Source organism: Phoca vitulina, unplaced genomic scaffold (assembly GCF_004348235.1).
Source record: "Phoca vitulina isolate PV1807 unplaced genomic scaffold, GSC_HSeal_1.0 scaffold20, whole genome shotgun sequence".
Classification (NCBI taxonomy): domain Eukaryota; kingdom Metazoa; phylum Chordata; class Mammalia; order Carnivora; family Phocidae; genus Phoca; species Phoca vitulina.
In genome coordinates this window covers 11,223,622-11,248,503 of record NW_022589723.1, presented here as the reverse complement: position 1 = coordinate 11,248,503, position 24,882 = coordinate 11,223,622, and the positions used below count along the sequence as shown (strand labels likewise).

The window sequence follows — 24,882 nt, the reverse complement described above, 5'->3', positions numbered from 1 at the left end:
ATCTGTAGCAGTGTTTGAGTGCTGACTCTATGCCAGAAAATGGGTTACTGAATGCTAGGCTCATTCATACCTATCTTGTTTTAATGTATCTAATTCATGTGTAAGACCTCCCTCTATTTTTTTTACAACCCTTTTTAAAGGTGTAAATATTCACGCTAAAAGATTTAAAAATCAGACAGGAGAATAAAGTGAAAAGTAAGTTTGCTTTCTCTTAGCCCCCCACTCTCCTCCAAAACTAACCACTGTTACTGGTTTCTTGTGTTTTTTTCTGGAAACATTCAATACATATTATGTCATCTATATATTTTTACACACACATATATAATGATGTGATATATATCCTATATATGTAAATCATATGGAATCATAATCATGTATAAAATCATATGATTACATATGATGATTATGTGCATGCATATGTATGTGAAACTTCCCTCTCTTTCCCATATCCCTCAACAACGTGTGCAATCACACTATATGTGTATATATATATTTGTTCTGAAACTTGATGTGACTCCTAAGATTCACACAGTAAGACTCATATTGTACATACCTTTATGTTCTGTAGTGATTGTTCAAACATACCAGTTGGATCATGTCACTCCCAACATTTGCTAAAACACTTCAGGCTCTTCCTTTTCTCAGGTAAAGTCCAGCCACCTTAACCTGGCATACAAGACCTTGAATTGAGTCCTGCCTGCTTTGCTAGCCTCTTTACTGGAAACTGTTGGCTTACACTTGTAGTGTTGGTCATCCTGAACTTTTTTCAGTTTCTTTTTTAGTTTTTTAAGATTTTATTTATTTATTTGACAGAGAGACACAGCAAGAGAGGGAACACAAGCACGGGGAGTGGGAGAGGGAACAGCAGGCTTCCCACTGAACAAGGAGCCCAAAGTGGGGCTTGATCCCAGGACCCTGGGATCATGACCTAAGCCGAAGGCAGATGCTTAACGACTGAGCCACCCAGGCACCCCCTTTTTTCAGTTTCTTAAACAGTTTATGCCCTCTCATCTGCAGTCTACTTCCTCTGTCTCGTACTTTGTATAACTGCTACTTTTTTTTCTTCTTTTAAAAAATTTATAACAGTCCTAGTGTTTATAAAAGTCCACAGGTAAAATAAGATTTAAAGAAATAAAGCAAAGTACAGTTAAAAACTTCACTTTTTTCCTAAGCATATAATGCCCAAAAGAATATATGCTTAAAAAAATGTTATCCTACTGGCTTGCTTGTTCCCTTTTCCACAATAAGGTTAATACAGGATCTGCTTATTTTTAATTTTTAATTTCGTGTAGTCAAAGTTATATAAATAGTTTCAATAATCAGTTCGACAAAGTGTGTTATGAAAAACAGTAGTCCAGGTTCTGGTTCCAGATAAGATGGAGTAAGCACACTTCACCCTGTCTCTCCCACTGAATGCAGCTATAAAACCTGGACAGAATGCTTGGAGTGGCTATTTGAGGACTCTGAAAAATAAATAGTAGGAGGCAGATTGGGGAAGAAGACCAGAATTCAAAGTACCACTGAACCGGCGGTGAGTTTACCATTTTTTTTCTTCCGGTATGCCCCAGCCTGAACTTAATGTATCCTGAAACTTGGAAGTGAGCATTATTAACACGGACAGAAAAAGCACCAGGAGAAGCCCTCTGGTTCCGACTCAAGGAGCCGAAAGGGATCTCCTAATGTTCAGAGAAAGTGTGGCAATCCCACATCCTTCTTTTTTTTCTTCTTTTTTTTCCTTTTCTTCAATTTCTTGCAACCCAGGCCTCAAGCAGTCCTTGGCAGAAGCTGCAGTGGCCTCAGTGGGGGCAGGCAGGAGCCTAAATCTCAGAGAGAGGGGAACCTTTCTCCCATATTGGATGAGCTTTGGTGTCAAGAGAATGCAGCAAATCCCATTGCTTTTCTTCTCCCTCTGCTCTTCTGTTGCTTGGCCCTGATGTGGGCACAGTCATGGGAAGTACATTGCAGAGTGGGGTTAATGAAGCCCCAGCTTTCTGCTGGAAGGCTGGAAAAGGGGAGCCCCAGGGAGCCAAAAGATTGCAAGAGAATGAGGGGCTTGGGAAACTGACTACTTAAAGTTGCTTATGGACTCATGAGCTGACTTCCAAGCTGTACATGCATGAGTCTGATTCCTAAACAGCATACAGAAACATCGAGAACTGAATTATGGGATAGACCACCCCTAACCCCCAAACTGGACACTGCGTGGGACAGTTATGAAACACATTCAGTATGACCACAAAGGGTTTGCAAACTGAATTGTAATTGGAAATACAACCCACAGAAGGCTGGTCAGAACTTGAAATGTGAACCCAACTGGGTCAATTACTGGCTAAAACAAACACACCAACATTCTCAGTGGGACTTAAATAAGATCCAGAGTGTCATAATATTCCAAGTGTCCAGAATACAATCTGGAACTACTCAGTTTAAAAAAGAACTAGAAAAATTGAACTCACATGGGAAAAGACAGTGAACAGATGGTGATGCCAAGATCACACAGATACTAAAATTATCTGAAAAATAGTTTTAAAATCAGCTATTATGACCATGTTCAAGGATTGAATGGGAAGATAGAAAGTCTCAGCAAAGAAATAGAAGATATGAAGAACTAAATGGAGATTTTAAAACTAAAATACAATGATGGAAATGAAAAGCCCATTAAAGGGCTTAGTAGCAGAGTAGACATGACCATGAAAAAGTCTATTCACTTGAAAATAGATAAACAGAAATGATCCAATTTGAATAACAGGGAAAAGGTTAAAAATAAAGAAGTATATAGCCTCGGGGACCTATGAAACTATGATAAGGTCTTAACATTTGTGTCATCAGAGACCCAGAATGAGAAGAGAATGAGTGTGGTCCATCAAAAATACTTGAAGAAATAATGGCACAGAGATGGAAAAGGAAGAAATAAAACTACCCCTATTTGCAGATGGCATAATCATCTTATGTAGAAAATCCTAAACAATCCACAAAAAAATTTTTAGAGTAAATGAGTTTAGCAAGTGATTCATGGTCAGCTCACAAAAAACAATCATATTTCTATATACTAGTGATAAACAATTGAAAACTGAATTAAAGATATTTACAATAGCTTCCCCAAAATGAAACACTTAGGCATAAATGCAACAAAATATGTATAGGATCTCTATGCTGAGAATTATAGAACCCTGATTAAAAAAAAACAAAGGGGATTTAAGTAAATGGAGAAACATGTATTTATGAACGAAGAATCACAATAGTAAAGATGTTGATTTTCCCCAAATTGATCTATAGATTTAATGCAGTACTGATAAAAACAGTCCCAACAGCACTGCTTCTGCTTATAAGCTGATTCTAAAATTTCTTTACAAAGGCAAAGGGCCTAGAATAGCCAAAACAAATTTTTAAAAGATTTTATTTATTTATTTGAGAGAGAACGAGGGGAGGTGCAGAGAGAGAGGGAGAAGCAGACGCCCCGCTGAGCAGGGAGTCCATGTGGGGCTCGATCCTAGGACCCTAGGATCATAACTTGAGCTGAAGGCAGACACTTAACCGATGGAGCCACCCAGGCGCCCCCAAAACAATTTTGAAAAAGAAAAATGTTGGAAAAAATCAAACTACATGATTTAAAAAAACAGCATGAAGCTATCATAATCAAGACTGTGGTATTGGCAAAGGGAAAGACATGTAGATCAATGAAATAGAATAGAAATTACATAAATAGGCCCACACAAATATGGCCAGTAATTTTTTACAAAGTGGCAAAATGGAAAAAGAATCTTTTCAATAAGTGGTGTTGGAACAATTGGATATCCACATACAAAAATAATGAACCTTGATCTAAACTGCATATATTATATGAAAATGAACTTAAAATGTACCACACATCTAACTTTGAAATATAAAACTGTACAGCTTTTAGAAGAATACATAGGAGAAAATCTTTGTGACCTGAATGTAGACAAGAAGTTATTTCACATCACACCAAAAGAATGATTCATAAAAGAAGAATTGATGAATAGGACTTCATCAAATTAAAACCATTGCTTGCAAAGACACTGTTAAGAGAATTAAAGGCAGAGTATAGGCTGGAAGAAAATATTTGCAAATCACATACCTGCAAAGGACTTGTATTTGGAATATGTAAAGAACTCTGAAAATTCAATGGTAAGAAAACAAGCCACTTAAAAATGTTTGATAGGCTTTGGCAAAGAGGATATAGAGTCGCACATCAGCTCATGAAAAGATGTTTAGCATAACTAGCCATTAGGGGAATGCAAAGCAAATGGTGAGCTACCACTGTACATCCATTAGAATGGCTTAAAACTGGTGACAGTACCAAGTGCTGCGGAGGATGTGGAGCAACTGGAACCCTCACATATTGCTGGTGGGGATGCAAAATGATTCAGTTCCTCAAAAACAATTAAGCATATACTTATCATATGTCAAATATGGATTTACTGTGTGATCCAGCAACCCTACCCCTAGGCATTTACCCTTGAGAAATGAAAATTTGTGTTCATGTATTTATATCAGCTTTATTCTTACTTGCCAAAAATGTATACTTCAAAAAGTGAATGGATAAATCAAGGGTGGTATAGCCATACAGTGGAATACTATTTGGCAATAAAAAAGGATGAACTACTGATTTGCACAACTCTTGATTTCCTCTTCTTAGGGAAGTCTCTCCAGGGACCTCCTAGTCAGCTCTAGTCCAGCTTGGTATTTTGTCTACTCACAAGTATCATCCTTGTATCACCTTTCAATGTCTTCCTGGGGATTCTCTTTGATTCTCTTTTATGTTGTATGCCTTGTTGAATCCCTTTCTCTTGTTTGTTTATTCTCATTTTAGTAAATCACCTCTTCTAATAGTTTCCTGAGTAAAGGATGCACGGGAGGTATGTCTTTGAGACCTCTCTTCCAAGTCTGAAAGTGTTGTGTTTGTTTTTTTAATTTTTTTTATTTGGGAGAGACAGAGTGAGAGAGAGAGAGAGAGCACAAGCAGGGGGAGTGGCAGGCAGAGGCAGAGGGAGAAGCAGACTCCCTCCCAGAGGGAGCCTGATGCGGGACTCGATCCCAGCGCCCTGGGATCACAACCTGGGCCGAAAGCAGATGCTTAACCAACTAAGCCACCCAGGTGCCCCAGTCTGAAAGTGTTTTTATCCTACCCTGATGTTTAAATGAAAGACTGTCTGAATATAGAATTCTGGATTGAAAATAATTTTACTTCCAAAATTTGTCTTCACACTCCCTTGTAGCGGCTGAGAAGTGTAATTCTGTTATGATTCATGTTACTTTGGAAATATCTAATTTTTTCTCTTTTCCCCCAGGGTTTTGCAATTTCATGATGATATACCATAGTATGGGTGTGTTTTCATCTAGTGTGCCTGTCTTTGTCTTTTATTGAAACTTGTGATTTGAAGGTTTTTCTCAGGAAGTGTTGATGATTTCCACCCCCTTAATTTTTTACCCCTTCTTCTCTGCAACACCTGCTATGCAGATATTGGGCTTCTTGGAATGGTTCCCCAGTTCTTGATCTTTTCTCTCCTATTTTTACATACATTTGTTCATACATTTTTGTAATAGCCACGTACATTTTTTAAATAGATAGGGTGATGAAATTGTCTTCATTTTTTTTCATTCTAACCACAAAAACCTGATAGTTTTAAATTGGCCATTGTGATAGGATAGTTTTGTTTAAATGATATTAATTCCCTGTGATGGTTATCTAGAGTGAAGAGCTTGGAAACTTCCTTTTGCCTTTGTCTCCTGGTGAGCTACTAGAACCTAAGGAATTATTAGATGGGCATCCTCATGAAAGCTAAAAGGAGCTTTTGTTCCTTAAACTTCTTGGCTCGATTTTTTTTCCTGGGGACTTGGTTTAGAGGACTCAGCATTCTTTTTGTTTTACCATCAAGTTAACTCAGTCAAGTTCCAAGCTCTATGCTCTAAGCATTCTGATCCACCTAATCTACTGATTTCTCACAGTGCTTATTCTTTGTTCTTAGAAGCTATCATTTGATCTTATATTGTCATATTATCTTCTAGTAAGTTCATTTCTTTCAAAAAGATAGTAAATTCTTTGAGGACAGGACTTATGCCTTATATTTTTCTGTCTTCCTTGGTATAACTATTTCATGAGCTGTTATTGTTAGATTGGGTGTGGTTTGTCTGTTTGGTGGTGGTGTGAGTGGGTAAATAAGAGGAATAAATGATAGATGGGTGAGGAAGCTAAGACTGGTTTTGTTGTGTCCTTAGCAGTACAGTAGTCCAGCTTTGCAGAATTTCCCAGTATTTGCTAGTTTGCCATTGACCTGGAATTTGTTCTTTGAGTTCCAGATCATCCCCATTAGTGGGTTTGGGATACTTTTAGCTAGCTTTTCACTTTATTACTAAATGGCTTTTTTATTTAAAAAGGAAAATAATCAGTGCTTCTTTCTGATTGATTTACTTTTTTCTGGCATATAAAAGTCATATAAAATAATATATTTGCCTTTTGTGTGGCATTGTTATGCATTAATATATAATGCTGGGACGTAGACCACCATACCATCACTTGTCATATCTTTTTAAGCTCTTGGATTGAAAGCAGGGGTAGTAGATGATCATTTGAAATTGTAAGAACAAAAAGATCCATTAAGGGGGCGCCTGGGTGGCTCACTTGGTTAAGCGACTGCCTTCGGCTCAGGTCATGATCCTGGAGTCCCTGGATTGAGTCCCGCATCGGGCTCCCTGCTCGGCGGGGAGTCTGCTTCTCCCTCTGACCCTCCCCCCCTCATGTGCTTGCTCTCTCTCATTCTCTCTCTCTCAAATAAATAAATAAAAAATCTTTAAAAAAAAAAAAAAAAGATCCATTAGGTTATATGCATTTATTTAATTTTTTTATTTTTATTTTAAAAAATATTTATATAAGGGAGACAGTATGAGTTCGGGGGAAGGGAAGGGGAGTGAGAGAATCCTCAAGCAGACTCCCCACTGGCACAGAGCCTGACGTGGGGCTCAAATCCCAGGACTCTGAGATCATGACCTGAGCTGAAACCAATAGTCGGCCGCCTAACTGACTGAGCCACCCAGGTGCTCCGTATGTATTTATTTTAGAGTACAGCTTATCTATTCCTTTAAAAAAAAGATTTTGGACAGTAAGGAAGCGTTTATCACTTTGTGCCTCAGATGAATAAAAATCCTTTTTTCACACAATTAAAATTTGTGTTTAACTAGCAAGATGCTACCTTGCCTATAATATCTGTAGATATTATCTACCTATCTAAATTAAATCTACTTCTTATTGTCTTTTTTGAGTGGAGATATCACTGATTATTTCTTTTTTGCACAGTTTGGTGACAGACCACAAACATTCCCTATTGAGTTAGATTATTCAAGAGCTAGAAGATAAAAAAAAGCCTTAGTGGTGGTATTTGGAGTGATTGGTAAAAATTTGGTTTGTATGTTCACGATTCCTTTATTTATTTATTTATTTTAAAGATTTTATTTATTTATTTGTGAGAGAGAGAGAGCGCGCGCGCACAAGCAGGGATGCTGCAGGGAGAGGGTGAAGCAGGATCCCCGCTGAGCAAGGAGCCTGATGCAGGACTCGATCCCAGGACCCTGGGATCATGACCTGAGCTGAAGGCAGACACTCAACCAAGTGAGCTACCCGGGTGTCCCATCAGGATTCCTTTAATCTTTAAAAGGATTTCTTTAACATAAGAGACAGATAAGCAGGGAGTTAAAATTGATTTGTTGTATATTTGCATACTGTGTTTTCTTGAGGTCAACAATCTATGACTCTTAGTGATCAGTGCTACCTTGCTGACTTTCTTCTTTCTCTACTTCCATCTTTGCAGCAGACTTGATCACTCTTACTCAACTCCAGGAAACTTATTTTAATAGTCTTGTTTATTTTTTTCCCTCAGGGCTTTGCTGAGTTTTAATTGGTTGATATTACTTCCTACAGGCATATTTAGATTTGAGAGTTGTATTTGATTTGAGGAAATGAGGTTGAGGGGAGTAATGTGAGCAAAAAAAATAGCACATTTTCACAGGAGAATAAAAAAACAAACTGACTTCATCAGCGTGTATGATATATGTTGAAGAACTGAAGGAAATGAAGTTTGGTAAGTAATGTAGAATGAATCGTGAATTCCAGGTTCACCATTTTATTTCATTTATTTTTCCAGAAAGTAAATTAAAAAAATTTTAATTCCAGTATAATTAACATACAGTGTTATATTAGGCGGGTATATAATATAATGATTCAACATTTATATACATTACTCAGTGCTTATCACCTGTTTCACCCATCCCGCTGTCCACCTCTTCTCTGGGTAACCAGTTTGTTCTCCATAGTTAAGAGTCTGTTTTTTGTTTCTTTTTTCTTTGTTTTGTTTCTTAAGTTCCACATATGAGTGATATAATATGGTATTTGTCTTTCTCTGACTGCTTTTGCTTAGCATTATACCCTCTAGATCCATCCATGTTGTTGCAAACGGCAGGATTTTATTCTTTTTTATGTCTGAGTGGTATTCCATCACACACACACACACACACACACACACACATCACATCACATCTTTTTCTATTCATCTATTTTTAAAAAAAATTTTTTTTAACATATAATATATTCTTTGTTTCAGGGGTACAGGTCTGTGATTCATCAGTCTTACACAATTCACAGCACTGACCATTGTCCCCAGTGTCCATCACCCAGCCACCCCATCCCTCCTACCCCCCTCCACTCCAGCAACCCTCTGTTTGTTTCCTGAGATTAAGAGTCTCTTATGGTTTGTCTCCCTCTCCGGTTTCATCTTGTTTCATTTTTCCCTACCTTCCCCTACGATCCTCTGTCTTGTTTCTCAGATTCTTCATATCAGTGAGATCATATGATACTTGTCTTTCTCTGATTGACTTATTTCGCTTAGCATAATGACCTCTAGTTCCATCCATGTCATTGCAAATGGCTAGAGTTCATTTTTTTGATGGCTGAATAATATTCCATTGTGTGTGTGTGTGTGTGTGTGTGTGTATATATACACCACATCTTCTTTATCCATTCATCTTTTGATGGACATCTATGCTCTTTCCATAGTTTGGCTATTGTGGACATTGCTGCTACAAACATTGGGGTGCAGGTGCCCCTTCGGATCACTACATTTGTATCTTTGGGGTAAATACCCAGTAGTTCAATTGTTGGGTCGTAGGGTAGCTCTATTTTCAATTTTTTGAGGAACTGCCATACTGTTTTCCAGAGTGGTTGCACCAGCTTGCATTCCCACCAACAATGTAGGAGGGTTCCCCTTTCGTGCATCCTTGCCAACATGTGTCGTTTCCTGACTTGTTAATTTTAGCCATTCTGACTGGTGTGAGGTGGTATCTCATTGAGGTTTTGATTTGTATTTCCCTGATGCTGAGTGATGTTGAGCACTTTTTCATGTGTCTGTTGACCATTTGGATGTCTTTGCAGAAATGTCTGTTCATGTCTTCTGCCCATTTCTTGATTGGATTATTTGTTCTTTGGGTATTGAGTTTGTAAGTTCTTTATAGATTTCAGATACTAGCCCTTTATCTGATATGTCATTTGCAAATATCTTCTCCCATTCGGTCAGTTGTCTTTTGGTTTTGTTGGCTGTTTCCTTTGCTGTGCAAAAGAATTTTATCTCCATACAAATTTTAGGATTATTTGTTCTATCTGTTTGAAAAAAGTTTATGGTATTTTGATAGGGATTGCATTAAATGTGTAGATTGCTCTAGGTAGCATAGACATTTTGACAATATTTGTTCTTCCAATCCATGAGCATGGAACATTTTTCCATTTCTTTGTGTCTTCCTCAGTTTCTTTCAGGAGTATTTTATAGTTTTCTGAGTACAGATTCTTTGCCTCTTTGGTTAGATTTATTCCTAGGTATCTTATGGTTTTGGGTGCAATTGTAAATGGGATCGACTCCTTAATTTCTCTTTCTTCTGTCTTGTTGGTGTATAGAAATGCCACTGATTTCTGTGCATTGATTTTATATCCTGCCACTTTACTGAATTCCTGTATGAGTTCTAGCAGTTTTGGGGTAGAGTCCTTTGGGTTTTCCACATAAAGTATCATATCATCTACAAAGAGTGAAAGTTTGACTTCTTCTTTGCCAATTCGGATGCCTTTTATTTCTTTTTGTTGTCTGACTGCTGTGGCTAGGACTTCTAGTACTATGTTGAATAGCAGTGGTGATAGTGGACATCCCTGCTGTGTTCCTGACCTTAGTTTTTCCCCATTGAGAATGATATTCGCTGTGGGTTTTTCATAGATGGCTTTTCTGATATTGAGGTATGTACCCTCTATCCCTACACTCTGAAGAGTTTTGATCAAGAAAGGATGCTGTACTTTGTCAAATGCTTTTTCTGCATCTATTGAGAGGATCATATGGTTCTTGTTCTTTCTTTTATTAATGTACTGTATCACATTGATTGATTTGCTGATGTTGAACCAACCTTGCAGCCGAGGAATAAATCCCACTTGGTCATGGTGAATAATCCTTTTAATAGACTGTTGTATCCTATTGGCTAGGATTTTGGTGAGAATTTTTGCGTCCATGTTGATGGGGTCTTTGTCTGGTTTTGGGATCAAGGTAATGCTGGCCTCATAAAATGAGTTTGGAAGTTTTCCTTCCATATCTATTCTTTGAAACAGCTTCAGAAGCATAGGTATTAATTCTTCTTGAAATGTTTGGTAGAATTCCCCTGGGAAGCCGTCTGGCCTTGGGCTCTTGTTTGTTGGGAGATTTTTGATTACTGCTTCAATTTCCTTAGTGGTTATGGGTCTGTTCAGGTTTTCTGTTTCTTCCTGGTTCAGTTTTGGTAGTTTATACATCTCTAGGAATGCATCCATTTCTTCCAGATTATCCAATTTGCTGGCATAGAGTTGCTCATAATATGTTCTTATAGTTCTTTGTATTTCTTTGGTGTTGGTTGTGATCTCTCCTCTTTCATTCATGATTTTATTTATCTGGGTCGTTTCTCTTTTCTTTTTGATAAGTCTGGCCAGGGGTTTATCAATCTTATTAATTCTTTCAAAGAACCAGCTCCTAGTTTCATTGATCTGTTCTGCTGTTCTTTTGACTTCTATTTCATTGATTTCTGCTCTGATCTTTATTATTTCTCTTCTCCTGCTGGGTTTAGGCTTTATTTGCTGTTCTTTCTCCAGCTCCTTTAGGTGTAGGGTTAGGTTGTGTATTTGAGACCTTTCTTGTTTCTTGAGAAAGGCTTGTATTGCTATATACTTTCTTGTTAGGACCACCTTTGCTGCATCCCAAAGATTTTGAACAGTTGTGTTTTCATTTTCATTTGTTTCCATTAATTTTTTTAATTCTTCTTTAATTTCCTGGTTGACCCATTCATTCTTTAGTAGGATGCTTTTTAGCCACCATGAATTTGAGTTCTTTCCAACTTTCCTCTTGTGATTGAGTTCTAGTTTCAAAGCACTGCGGTCCCAAAATATGCAGGGAATGATCCCAGGCTTTTGGTCCTGGTTGAGACCTGATTTGTGACCCAGGATGTGATCTATTCTGGAGAATGTTCCATGTGCACTAGAGAAGAATGTGTATTCTGTTGCTTTGGGATGGAATGTTCTGAATATATCTGTGAAGTCCATCTGGTCCAGTGTGTCGTTTATTTATTTATTTTTTTAAAAAGATTTTATTTATTTGACAGAGACACAGCGAGAGAGGGAACACAAGCAGGGGGAATGGGAGAGGGAGAAGCAGGCCTCAGAGGGAGAAGCAGGCCTCCCGCTGAGCAGGGAGCCCAATGCGGGGCTCGATCCCAGGACCCTGGGATCATGACCTGAGCCGAAGGCAGATGCTTAACGACTGAGCCACCCAGGTGCCCTCAGTGTGTCATTTAAAGCCTTTATTTCCTTGTTGATCTTGTGCTTAGATGATCTGTCCATTTGAGTGAGGGGTGTGTTAAAGTCCCCTACTATTGTTGTATTGTTGTTGATGTGTTTCTTTGATTTTGTTATTAACTGGCTTATATAACTGGTTGCTCCCATGTTTGGGGCATAGATATTTACAATTGTTAGATCTTCTTATTGGATAGACCCTTTAACTATGATGTAGTGTCCTTCCTCATCTCTTACTATAGTCTTTGATTTAAAATCTAAGTTGTCTGATATAAGGATTGCCACCCCAGCTTTCATTTGATGTCCATTAGCATGGTAAATGGTTTTCCACCCCTCACTTTATTTATTTATTTTTTTAAAGATTTATTTATTTATTTATTTGAGAGAGTGAGAATGAGAGAGAGAGAGTACATGAGAGGGGGGAGGGTCAGAGGGTCAGAAGATGCGGGACTCGATCCTGGGACTCCAGGATCATGACCTGAACCGAAGGCAGTCGCCTAACCAACTGAGCCACCCAGGCGCCCCTCCACCCCTCACTTTAAATCTGGAGGTGTCTTTGGGTCTAAAATGAGTCTCTTGCAGACAGCATGTTGATGGGTCTTGTTTTTTTTATCCAATCTGATAGCCTGTGTCTTTTGATTGGGGCATTTAGCCCATTTACATTCAGGATAACTGTTGAAAGATATGAATTTAGGCCATTGTATTGCCTGTAAGGTGACTGTTACTGTATATTGTCTGTGTTCCTTTCTGGTCTATGTTGCTTTTAGGCTCTCTCTTTGCTTAGAGGACCCCTTTCAGTATTTCTTGTAGGGCTCTATTCATCTATTGATGGACACTTGGGTTGCTGCCATTATTTGGCTATGGTAAATAAAGCAAAAAACTTTGCGGTGCATGCATCTTTTCGAATTAGTGTTTTTGTATTCTTTGGGTAAATACCCAGTGGTGAAATTACTGGATTGTAGGATAGTTCTATTTTTAACTTTTTGAGGAACCTTCATACCATTTTCCATAAGTTTGCATTCCCACGAACAGTGTAAGAGGGTTCCCTTTTCTCCACATCTTTGCCAATGCTTGTTTCATGTGTTGTTGATTTTAGCCATTCTAACAAGTGTGAGGTGTTATCTTATAATGGTTTTGATTTGCATTTCCGTGATGGTTAGTGACATTGAGCATATTTTCATGTGTCTGTGGGCCATCTGTATGTCTTCTTTGGAGAAATGTCTGTTTATGTTTCTGACCCTTTTTGAATTGAATTATTTGGGATTTTTGTTTTTGGTGTTGAGTTGTATAAATTCTTTATATATTTAGGGGGCGCTCTGTGGCTTAGTTGTTCAAGCATCTGCCTTCGGCTCAGGTCTTGTTCCCAGGGTCCTGGGATCGAGTCCCGAGTGGGCCTCCTTGCTCAACAGGGAGTCTGCTTCTCCTTCTCCCTCTGCCCCGCCCCCCAGCACACACACACTCTTTTTCTCTCTCTCTAGCTCGTTCTGTCTCTCTTAAATAAATCTTTTAAAAACTTCTTTATATATTTTGGATACTAACCCCTTACTGGATATATCATTTGCAAGTATCTTCTCCCATTCAGTAGGTTGTCTTAGTTTTGTTGATGGTTTCCTTTGCTGTGCAGAGCTTTTAACTTTGATGTAGTCCCAATAGTTTATTTTTGCTTTTGTTTCCATTGCCTTAGGAGACATACCTAGAAAAATGTTACTATGGCCAGTGTCAGAGAAGTTATTGCCTATGATCTGTTCTAGGATTTTTAAGGTTTCAGGTCTCTAATCCATTTTGAGTTCATTTTTGTGTATGGTGTAAGAATGTGGTCCAGTTTCATTCTTGTGCATTTAGCTGTCCAGTTTTCCCAGCACCATTTGTTGAAGAGACTGTCCTTTTCCCATTATATATTCTTACCTCCTTTGTCACAATTTAATTGACCATATAATCATGGGTTTACTTCTGGGCTCTCTATTCTGTTCTCTTGATCTATGTGTCTGTTTTTATGTGAGTACCATACTGTTTTGATTACTATAGCTTTGTAGTATAGCTTGAAATTTGGGTTTGTGATACCTCCAGTTTTGTTCTACTTTCTCAGTATTGCTTTGGCTATTCAGTGTCTTTTGTGGTTCCATAAAAATTTTAGGATTATTTGTTCTACTTCTGTGGAAAATGCTGTTGATATTTTAATAGGGATTGCATTAAATCTGTAGTTTGCTTTGGGTAATTTGGACATTTTAACAATATTTGTTGTCCCAATCCATGAGCATGGAATATCATTTCATTTGTTTATGTCATCTTCAATATCTTTTATCCATGTTTTATAGTTTTCAAAGTACCGGTCTTTCATCTCCTTGGCTAAGTTTATTCCTAGGTGTTTTATTATTTTTGGCACAATTGTAAATGGGATTGTTTTCTTAATTTTTCTTTTTGCTACTTTGTTATTAGTATATAGAAATGCTATGGATTTCTTTATACTGGTTTTATTCTGAGAGCTTACTGAATTCATTCATCAGTTCTGGTAGTTTAGTGGAGAAGTCCCGGTTCACCATTTTAATGGTATTTCTGTAGGCATTATTGTTTATGGTTTCTTAAGTAGGCAAATGACATGATAAAAACAGTATTTTGGGGGAGATTATCTTATGAATAGTGTGTGGCCAGTGACATTATGGGACATGTTTGGCCTGAAGTACAGTCAGATGTGACATAATGGATGGGGTCCAGAAGAGACACTGCAAGTTGAGCTTGTCAATAGATAATAGGTGGTAATTCATTAAAGGAGTCATCGTCAGGGGAGTCCAGTAGGATGTTTATAAAAGGTAAGTGAGCACAGGACAAGGCAAGCTCATGTTTATCATTCTAAGGTGGACATTTGGCCCTGGGGAGGGGGGTAGGGTAAGGGGCAGTAGTGTGGAGAAGAAGGGGCAAATGACCTTAGCCCTAGAAAGTACAGGATACTAGATAGTTTATGAATGTTTGTTTTCATTGTCCCTTCTTTCCTTCTTAGATGCCTGGTAAATGTGAACCACTATGCGAGGAGCTAGGGATATAAACAGGGCATGGTCTTTGTCCTCAGGGGTTCATAATGAAGTTAGACTGACACTGAGAATGAATAATGACATTATAGAATGATAAGTTATAAGAAAAATGTATAAAATATATAAGAAAGAAGAATGTAAGGGTGCCTGGGTGCTCAGTCGGTTAAGTGGTCTGCCTTTGGCTTAGGTCATGATCCCAGGGTCCTGTGATTGAGCCCTGCGTTGGGCTCTGTGCTCAGCGGGCAGCTACCTTCTCCCTTTCCCTCTGCCTGCTGCTCCCCCTGCATGTATGCACTCTCTCGCTCTCTTTCAAATAAATAAATAAAATCTAAAAAAAAAAAAAAAAGGAATGTATAAAAAGATCTATAGGAGCATTGACAAGGGAACAAAAGGGAAATTAGGCAGAAGCTCAGGTGTCAGAACCAAGGAGTTAGGTAAGGACAAGACTAGCAGCAAGGATGAATGACATCTAGAGTACTGTGGTTCCTAGAGCTCCATAAATGTTTCCTGTTGAGCCTAAGGGAGAGAGGGAGTTGGGCTTGAGTCTTTAGGTGAGAGGTTAAATGGCACCAGTAATGTGGAGAGGAAGGATGTATTGGCAAGGAACCAGTGAGGGCCTTAAAGTATTTGGAGAACATAGAAGCTAAGGATTCCAAGTAAATACTCTATGACATAGTGATGTCCTAGGCCAAGGTAGGCAGTCACAGGAGTGGACAGAGGGGAGATGGGCAAAGGATAAGAACTGGAAATTCACAAAAAGGGAAACCTAAACAATAAATAGATGAAAAGATGCTCAACCTTACTAGTAACTAGAGAAATGCAAATTATATAGCAAGACACTGTTTCATACCCTTCAGACTGGCAAAAAGTCTGACAATACCAAGTGTTGGTGAAGATAGAGAAAAGAGAATTTCCTCATGTCCTGATAGCAGAAGTATAAATTGGTACAACCACTTTAGAAAGCAATTTGTACCTATTATGTAATGAAGAGGCTAGCAGTCATTTATTCTTTCTGTGTCAGGCTTTGTTTTAAATGTGTTTTTAAAAAATAGTATTTGAGGGGCGCCTAGGTGGCTCAGTAATTAAGTGTCTGCCTTTGGCTCGGGTCATGATCCCAGGGTCCTGGGATCAAGCCCCGCATTGGGCTCCCTGCTCCGCAGGAAGCCTGCTTCTCCCTCTCCCACTCCCCCTGCTTGTGTTCCCTCTCGCTGTGTCTCTCTCTGTCAAATAAATAAATAAAATCTTAAAAAAAAATAAATAAAAAATATTATTTGATTTAATTCTTACCACAGCTTTCCCCTGATCTTATGGTTGAGGAAATACAGCCTAAGAGAGGTTAAATAATCTGTCCACAGTCACAAAAGTGGTAAGGTAAAGAGCCAGGATTTTAGCTTAGATCTGTCTCTTTCTAAAACTTGTGTTCATAATCACTAATGATAATAATAGGAAGCACATTTACTATGTGCCAGGTAGTATATTAAGTATTAGACATACCTTAGCTGATTTGCCTGTGTAATAACTCTTTGAGGTAAGTGCTTTTGTTACCCATCATGTGGCTTTTAGAGATGAAGTAATAAGCTAGGAAGTGAAAAAGCTGATATTTACCTCAAGTGGTCTTGAGCACATGTACTTTTCTTCTACACCAAACTGAAAGATCCAGAGGTGTAGAATAGACTTTAGGTATATTTTGATCTGAATTCTCTTTTTTTCTCTCAGTTTATATATATATAAATATTTGACATACAACTTTGTATTATGTACAAGATAAAGATTTGATACATATATATATTGCAAAATGATTACTATAAGTTTAGTTGGTTTTTTAGTTGGTTGAGTTTATCACCTCACAGTTACATTTTTTTTCCTGTGATGAGAACTTTTAAAATTTGTTAACTGTCATCACCGTGCTGTACATTACATTTCCAAGATTTACTTATTTTACAACTGAAGTTTGTACCTTTTAACCACCTTTACCCATTTCCCCTACCTCTCACCCCCAACTTCTGGGAACCACTGATCTTTCTCTGTTTCTGTGAGTTTGGTTTTTTTAGATTCCACATATAAATTTTTCCCTGACTTATTTCACTTAGTATAATGCTCTCAAGGCCCATCTATGTTAACACATGGCAATATTTTCTTATTTTTTTATGGCTGCATAATATTGTTATGTATATAAATACTACGTTTTCTTTATCTGTTCATTTATAATGGACACGTAAGTCATTTCCATGTCTTGGCTATTATAAATAATGTTGCATTGAACATGAGCATGGGGTGTCTCTTCAAGATAGTAATTTCATTTCTTTGGGTATATACCCACGAGTGGAATTGCTAGATCATACGGTAGTTCTGTTTTTAATTTTTAAAATTTTAATTCCAATGCAGTTAACATGCAGTGCTGTATTAGTTTCAGGTGTACAATATAGTGATCCATCAGTTCCATACATTGCTTAGTGCTTATCAAGACAATCGCAAAACTAATCCCCTTCACTTTCAACCATCTCTTACACACCTCTCTTCTGGTAACCATTTGTTTGTTCTCTACAGTTAAGAATCTGGGTTTTTTTGGGTTGTATCTTTTTCCTTTTGTTCATTTATTTTGTTTCTTAAGAAACTATTTTTATTTTGAGGAACCTCCATACTGTTTTCCACAGTGGCCACACCAGTTTACATTCCTAGCAACAGAGCACAAGGATCCCCTTTTCTCCACATCCTTACCAACATTTGTTATTTCTTGTCTTTTTGATAATAGCCATTCTAGTGGATGTGAGGTAATATTTCACTGTGGCTTTGATTTGCTTTTCTCTGCTGATTAATGATATTGAACACTTTTTCATGTACCTGTTGACCATTTTACTATCTTCTTTGGAAAAATGTCTCTTCAGGCCCTCTACCCATTTTTAAATCAGACTAGTTTTTTGCTGTTGAGTTGTATGAGTTCATTATGTATTTTGGATATTAACCCCTTATCACATATATGATTTGTAAATATTTTCTCCCATTCAGTAGGTTGCCTTTTCATTTTGTTGATGGCTTCCTATGTTGTGCAGAAGTTTTATAATGTGATGTAGTCCCACTTGTTTATTTTTGCTTTTGTCATCTTTGCTTTTGATGTGAAATTCAAAAAATTATTGCCAAGACCAGTGTCAAGGAGCTTATTAATTGTTTTCTTCATATGTTTTTCTTTATATGTTTTCTTCTATGAGTTTTATGGTTTCAGGTTTTACATTCAAGTCTTTAATTTATCTTGAGTTTATTTTTGTGTATGGCATAAGATAGGGTCTAGTTTTCATTCTTTTGCATGTGACTGTCCATCTGACTTTTTTGTGTGTAATTATCTCTTCCATATTGTGGACTTAATTCTTATGCTGGTTTCCTTCATGGTTGAGAGATAGTTGCTGATAGCACTGGAAGGGAGCTACATTCTTTCTCTTTAAAAATAACATCTTTTCTCATAATTGTCATATGAAACTTGAGTTTTGCCCTGATTAGAACATCCCTGAAACAGTTATACTCGTCAGAGTAATATCATGCATAGAGTGCCTTATGTCTTGAATATTTAGTTTTCTTCCCATCAACAAATCGATCTCTATAACAAAAAATAAATTTCTCTATTACTCTGGTTGACTTAGAGCAATTAAGGCCCAATTTTGGGCCTGGCAGTGGATCAAGCCCATTGAGACAGTAGATACATGATAAAGGAAAATCATTGCCCAAGGGTAATTTGGGTGCTATTAGTAAGGGGGAATGAACACTGGATAGTTAATCAAGAAGATGCTTTATGGGGCACCTGGGTGGCTCAATCAGTTAAGCGTCTGACTCTTGATCTCGGGGAAAAATAAAAGATCCTTTATAAATACACTGTGTCATTTAATTTTCTCAGTAGTTCTGCTGAGGAAACTGAGACTTGCTTAAGGTTCCATAATTATTAAGTGGCAGAATTGGGATTTAACTCTAAGCTAGTACTTTTTTTTTTCTTTCCATCAGTCTGTGTCTCCTTCAAAGAAAAATAATAGGCTGTTCCACATGGTATATAGCATTAATGACCCTATCTTCTAAGATTCCAAAGTGATTTTCTGTAGATTTCTTAATTACAAATCATCACAAGGTACCAAACATTTGGGGTTCTGTTTAAGCAGTGCTTAAATAGAAACTTATAACAGTGAACACCTGTATTAAGAAGCCAGAAAGATCTCCAATAAATTACCTAACCTTTCACCTTATGACCCTAGAGAAGGAAGAGCAAATTAAACCTAAAGTTGGCAGAGCAAGCCTGTCTGGTTCAGTTGATAGAGCATATGACTCTTGATCTCAACTTTGTGAGTTCAAGCCCCATGTTGGCCGTAGAGCTTACTTAAAAAACAAAACAAAACAATTTAAAGCAGCAGAAGGAAGGAAATAATAAAGATTACAGTGGAAATGAATGAAATAGAGGATAGAAAAACAAGGGGGGAAACTAAAAAAACAAAAATTGGTTCTTTGAAAAAAAAAATTAACAAAATTAACATACCTTTAGCTAGACAGACAAGAAAAAATAAAGAAGAATCAAATTACTAAACTCAGGAATGAAAGAGAGGGCATTTCTATTGACCTTACAGAAATGAAAAGGGTTATAATAAGGGAAAACTACGTACATGACAACAAATTAAATAGCTTACATGAAATGGGCAAATTCCTGGAAAGATGTAAACTATTAAAACCAATTCATGAATAAGTAGGAATCTGAGTAGACCTATTACAAGTAAAGAAATTGAATTAGATGTAATAAAAAAACACCTACCCATAATGGAAAGCCCAAGCCCGGATGGTTCCACTGGTAAATTCTAACAAGCATTTAAAGAAAGATTAATGCCAATTTTTTAGACTTCGAAAAAAATAGGAAAGGAGGGAACATTTCCCAATGCATTCTATAAGGCCAGTACTTTGACACCAAAACCAAGCAAAGACATTAGAAGAAAAGTGTAAACTAGTATCTCTTATGAATATAGATGCAAAATTCCTCAGCAAAATACTAGCAAACAGAATCCAGCGACATATAAAAAGGATTATTCAGCATGCTATATGTGACATTAACCCTGGAATTCCAAGTTGGTTTAAAATATGAAAATCAGTATAATACACTGTATCAATAGAATCAAAGACAAAAACCACATGATTATGTCAGAAGACCTATTTAACAAAATCCAATACCCCTTTCATGATAAAAAATACTCAACAAACTAGGAATAGAAAGGAACTTCCTTATCCTGATAAGGGCCATGTATAAAGGGCCATGTATAAAAAAATCCAAAAACAAAAACCAAAAAAGCCACAGCTAATACAGTAAAAAACAACTCTTTCCCCTGAAGATAATGAACAAGACAAGGATTTCTGCAATTGCTACTTCTATTCAAGTCAGGAAGATGAAATAAAATGCACCCAGACTGGAAAGAAGGAAAACTAGCTCTATTTGCAGATGACCTCTTATTTTTAGAAAACCCTAAGGAATCCACTAAAAACTTTTTAGAGCTACTAAACAAGTTCAGCAAGATTGCAGGAAACAAGATCAATATAAAGAGATGACTTATCTTACTAGACATTAACCATAAGCAATCTGAAAATAAAATTAAGAGAACAATTCCATTTACAGTAGCATCAAGAAGAATAAAATAGGAATAAATTTAATAAAAGAAGTGTAAAACTTATTTTCTGAAAATTACAAAACATTGTTGAAAAAATAAGACTTAAATATATGGAAAGATATCTTGTGTTTGTAGATTAGAAGACTTAATATTGTTAAGATAGTAGTACTCCTGAAATTGATCTATAGATTGAACACAGTCCCTGTCAGAATTGCAGCTGCCTTCTTTGGAAATGGGTAAGCTGATTCTAAAATTAATAATTGCAAGGGACCCCCAGATGGCTAAAACAGTCTTGAAAAACAAAAACAATGAAGCTGGAATATTTACACTTTCTGATTTCAAAACTTGCTACAGAATTACAGTAATCAAGACATTATGGTACTGGCATAAGGATAGAAATATAGATCAATGGAATAGAATTCAAAGTCCAGAAATTGTCACATTACGGTCAATTGATTTTTGACAAGGGTGCCAAGATAATTCAATGGGGAAAGGAGTCTTTTCAACAAATGGTGCCAGCACAACTCCATTGGATATTGTAAGAGAATAAACAACACATATATTGGTCTCTGCCCCTAGTTCCTGGCACAGACCTCTTAAAATCCGTGTAGTCTCCTACGTGATAAGAGCACTAGGAGCATCTTTTGTTCTGATATTTGGTCTTAGACCAGATTTGGCCAGGACAGTGGTTCCTGACACAGAGCTCTTATGTTCCTTAGAATTTCCTGGGTGATAGCAGTGTCTCATGTTCCAATGAACAAACTCTTGGTGGGCCCCTTAATAGCTTCAGGATCGTAGCAGGTCACCAGAAAGACCAGGTCATGATGAGAAGTTTGGAATTTTCAGCCCCACCCCCTATCCTCTGGGAAGTAGTAAAAATTCCAGAAGTGTGGGGTTCAGAGATCTTCTGAGTTGGTGAACACATGGAGGTGCTGTAAGAGTGGCACACTCAGAAAGAGCATGGAAGTTCTGCACCACTTCCCACATAGCTTTCCCCATTGTGTCTCTAAATCCGGCTATTCATCTGTATTCTTTATTATATCCTTTGTAATAACCTGGTAAATGTCAGCATCTCCCTGAATTCTATAAGCTATTCTAGCAAATTGTCAAACCTGAGGAGGGGGTCATTTATACAGGTAACAGCCTGGGACTTGTGATTGGCATTTGAAGTAGGGGCAGTCTTGTGGGACTAAGCCCTTATGGGGATCTGATGCAGATTCCAGGTAGACAGTATTAGAATTGAATTGAATTATAGGACACCCAGCTGGTGTCGAGAATAGCTTGATGTGTGTGGAAAGCCCACACATCTGGTGTCAAAAGTGTTGTGAGTGTGGTAGTAGTGTCAGAGTAAAGGAGAGACACAAGGGGAGTCTGTCTTCCAACACAGTTACACACGTGCAAAAGAGTGAAGTTGGACCCTAACCTCGTACCATATATGAAAATTTATTGAAAGTGGGGGCACCTGGCTGGCTCAGTTGGTGGAGCGTGTGACTCTTGATCTCAGGGTCATAAGTCCGAGCCCCATGTTAGGTGTAGAATTTACTTACAAATAAAAAAAATCTTTAAAAAAATTTATTCAAAGTGGATCAAAGACCTAAACATTTAAAACTCTTAGAAGAATACATATGCGTAAATCTTCATGACCTTGGATTAGGCAGTGATTTCTTAGATATGATGCTAAAACTGCAAAGCAGCAAAATAAAAAATAGATTAATTGGACTTCATCAGATTTAAAAACTTTTGTGCTTCAAAGACCACCATCAAGAAAGTGAATAGCCAACCCATGGAATAGGAGAAAATAGTTACAAATCATGCATCTGGTAGGGACTTTATCTAGAATATATAAAGAACTCATAACTCAGTAATAAAGAGACAAACAACCCAATTTAAAAATCAGCAGAGGATCTGAATAGACATTTCTCCATAGAAGATAATACAGATTGCCAGTAAGCACATGAAAAGATGCTCAACATTATTAGTGATTATGGAAATGTAAATCAAACCTACATTGAGATACCAGTTCACTCTCACAAGGATGACTGCAATAAAAAAAGATATAGAAAATAACAAGAGTTGATGAGGATGTAGAGAAATTAGAAGCTTCATATGTTACTGGTAGGAATATAAAATGTGCAGCTTCTTTGGAAAACAGTCCAGCAGTGCCTTTGGACTGCTTAAGATTAAACATGGAGTTACCATATACCCAGCAATTCTACTCCCAGTTATATATATACCCAGGATAAATGAAAGCATGTCTACACAAAAACTTGTATGTGAATGTTCATAGTAGCGTTATTCATAGCAAACAAAAAGTGGAAACAACCCAAATGGACAATCAGCTGATAAATGGCTGAACAAAATATGTGGTATAGCTATATAATAAATATTATTGACAAAAGAAATGAAATACTGATACATGCTACAACATGGATGAGTTTTGAACACATTATGCTAGGTGAAAGAAGCCAGTCACAAAAACTACTTACTGTAGGATTCCATTTATGTGAAATGTCCAGAATAGGCAAATCTGTAGAGATAGAAAGTAGATTAGTGGGGCTGACTCTCATAGGGCTGGGAGAGTTGCAGGGGGAAATGGAAGTGACAACTAATGAGTATGGGTTTTTTGGTGGGATGGGGTAGGGCTGAAGAAAATGTTCTAATGTTTATTGTGGTGGTGGTGGTTCAACTTTGAATATACTAAAAACAATTGAATTACACTTTAAATGGGTGGATTTGGTGGGGTATATTAGTAATGTTCCAATAAAGGTATTATAAAAAACTTACTCATTGTTTAGTTAGTGAGTATCCTGTACAGAGCTGGGTACTAGAGTCCCTACCCTAGAAGTACCTACAGTCTAGGGGTCAGACAAGCAAGCAAAGACAATATAGCCTAAAGATGCTGAAATTAAATTTATATATCTATTATATTCTGGTGCCTTTATGTACAATAATGAGAATCTATGGGAGTTAATTAAGTAGGAATAAAATGAGGATTGGCTTGGGTTTGACATCACTCCTGCTCTAGAGTGACATTAAGATTATTTAGATGTCATGGGGCACTTGGCTGGCTCAGTTGGTAGCATGTGCAAATCTTGATCTCGGAGTTGTGAGTTTGAGCCCCACGTTGGGTGTAGAGATTACTTAAAAATAAAATCTTTTTTTTTTTTAAAGAATTTATTCATTTATTTGAGAGAGAGTATGTGCGTGAGTGTGGGGGAGGGGCATATGGAGAGGGAGAAGCAACTCCCGGCGGAGGAAGGAGTCTGATGTGGGGCTCGATCCCAGTACCCTGGCATCATGACCTGAGCCGTAGGCAGACGCTTAACCAACTGAGCCACCCAGGTGCCCCAAAATAAAATCTTTAAAAAAAGATTATTTGGATGTCTTTTATACTGGGAATTCTTAAAACTTAAAAGTTTATAGAATGGTTTACCTAGGGACTTTGAGTTGTTTCTGTTATATTTCTGGACCTCTCCTCTAATCTTACTGTGCATGAAGTTGAATAACTATTTTTGTGAACGTGGAGTCATGATCAGACCTAGTAGTGCATAGCGTGGGACTGTCTTTTTTGTTTGCTTACCAACTAGATATGACCTAGGAGACTGCCTAATTTACCATAAAGATTGCTATAGTTCTGGTATCTGGATTTTCCTCAGGACTCTTACCTAAATGACAGTTTATTAGGTCTCACCTGATATATTCTGGGTTTGGCAAGCTGATTCTCTGTTTCCCTTTCTCCACAGCAATGATTTTGAATTATTAGAATTCTCTTCAAGTATAACCTACTCTGCTCCCTTCATTTTTAGAGATTATTTTGCTTAATTCTTCACATCTGAAAAATGGGGAAAATAATAATACTTAAACTGTGATGATTAAATGCATGTAAAGCACTTAATATAATGCCTGGCACAATATGCTTGCATATTATTCATGTTTTACTAGCTATCATTATTTATATTAATTTGTTTATTCACAGATATTGATTGGGCATTTCACTATCTGACAAGTACCGTGCTAGTTACCAGAGCAAGATAGATATGGTCCCTATACTCATGGAGTGATACCTCAATTTGTATTAGTTATTTTAACACTCTTTAAGTGGTGGTGAAGAATTCCTGTTCCAGTTAAATTGTAGTTTCTCCATGCTTCTAAAAGTTTGTACATATTATTGAACTAACTTTATTAAGGATTTTCATTAATTGCAGGTATCTAAAATATAAGAGCAGTAGCACACTATGCTATAAAGTGTGAGGTAAGAACTCATTGAGCTCTAACCTAAAGCAGTGAAGATGTGTTGGTGAATCCTAAACAGTTTGCTACTGACTTTGTATTTTGTTTACCAGTCAAGGATCTACAATTGATTTCTTTTTTCTTT

The 24,882-nt window shown here is 37.2% G+C and overlaps 1 protein-coding gene across 2 annotated transcripts in view; it reads left to right on the top strand.

Annotated features, from left to right (window-relative positions):
* TTBK2 (tau tubulin kinase 2) overlaps positions 1-24,882 on the top strand; it is a 147,481-nt gene that overhangs the window by 47,510 nt on the left and 75,089 nt on the right. The window contains exon 2 of one of the 2 annotated variants that reach the window (XM_032416979.1): positions 1,420-1,531. The exons of the other annotated variant lie outside the window; for it this stretch is intronic. The gene's annotated coding sequence lies outside the window, so the exon portion shown is untranslated. The remainder of the gene's footprint in view (positions 1-1,419; positions 1,532-24,882) is intronic. 2 annotated transcript variants of the gene reach the window in all.